At 42.3% G+C, this 1446-nt stretch overlaps 1 protein-coding gene across 2 annotated transcripts in view; it reads right to left on the bottom strand.

Annotated features, from left to right (window-relative positions):
- The window catches only part of SPTY2D1 (SPT2 chromatin protein domain containing 1), a gene marked incomplete in the record, with an annotated part of 45427 nt that overhangs the window by 3795 nt on the left and 40186 nt on the right, over positions 1–1446 (bottom strand).

Raw genomic sequence — 1446 nt, 5'->3', positions numbered from 1 at the left:
CCCCTCTCGGGGGCTTGGCCACACACGCGCCCGACGTGAGTTTCAAGCCACCGGGTCCAGGACGCGAACTGCGGTCGACTACATGGGAGTCCAGTGACATAGCCATTACGCTAACTGCTGGTCCTGACTTGCATGTAGTTTGAATCCCAGTCCTGGTGGCTTGGAAAACATGCCAGGTATGTGTCCTAGCAGGACAGAGAAATAGAGGAGAAAGGATTGCAGCATGACCACACCCCATTAGGGAGTGCTTTCTCTTTCTCTGTTGAGCACATGTGCCCTCTGGTAAATTAAAAAAAAAAAAAGAAAAAAAAAAAAAGAAAAGAAAGAAAGAGGAAAAATAATATTATATACAACAACAAAAAGATATCCTTAATACTAATATTCCCAGTAAAGTAGGGGCCAGCAGGTGCCGTGGTAATTAAAGGTGCTGGACTCCCACAGGGCCAACATGGTTCAAGTCCTTGACCCGGTGGCTCCCTTTCTCACTTTCCCTCTCTGGTCAAATTGGAAAATAATAATAATAATAAAGTTAAAATAATTCTATGAAAAATCATTCCCATAAAGGTATTTAAATAAAAATTTATTTGAAAGACTTTTTAAAATAAAGAACACAGGACAAGCAAGTGGTGTGGTGGTGAAGACAGCTGAATTCCACATTAAATGTACAGTCGAATCCTGGACTCAACAGCTTGAAAAATACACCAGGCACTTGTGTCCATACCCAAAAAGTCCAAAAAGAGAAGTGGAGAAGGTGTTGGAACATGACCATTCTCCATGGGGGGGGTGCTTTCTTACCCCCCCCAGCAAATGTACATGCCCTCTAGTGAATTAAAAAACAATAATTTTAAAAGTAATAATAAAAAAAACAGGAAGCATTTAGTCATTAAATAATTGTTCTTTCCCAACTCTTTAGTTCAACATTTTATCTAGAAGCATAAGGGGGAAGTGTTAGTTACACGAGGGGAGGGCAAGAGGGAGGAAGAGGTTTAGTATTCCAGGTTGAGACTGAGGTGAGTTATCTACCTATAATAGGTAAAAATAATAATAGTAATAAACACTATAAAAAAGCAGTTATTACTCCTCCCCAAGAAATTATCACTAGTTTACTGTTGGAGCATCAAACAGGAATCAGCATCTAATACACTTTTTTTTTTTTTTTCTTTCCTACAGGGCGTGTGCGCTTGCCAGAAAGACAGAGAGACAGAAAGCAAGAAATCACCCCCCAGGGGGGATGGCCATGCCGCAATCCCTTCTTCCCCATTCTCCTCTTGGGATCTTGGGCATGCACGCACACGCGCCCGGCATGAGTTTAAGCCACCAGGGCTGGGACTCGAACCATGTTCGACTACATGGGAGTTCAGCAACATAGCCATTATGCTAACTGCTGGTCCCAGCATCTAATACACTTCTGTTGGATCCCTGAGACCAGCAATATTATAGGGAAAG

This window comes from Tupaia chinensis, unplaced genomic scaffold, assembly GCF_000334495.1.
Source record: "Tupaia chinensis unplaced genomic scaffold, TupChi_1.0 Scaffold000077_1, whole genome shotgun sequence".
Classification (NCBI taxonomy): Eukaryota; Metazoa; Chordata; class Mammalia; order Scandentia; family Tupaiidae; genus Tupaia; species Tupaia belangeri.
The sequence above is the reverse complement of the archived record's forward strand: the minus strand, read 5'-3'. Positions and strand labels throughout refer to the sequence as shown.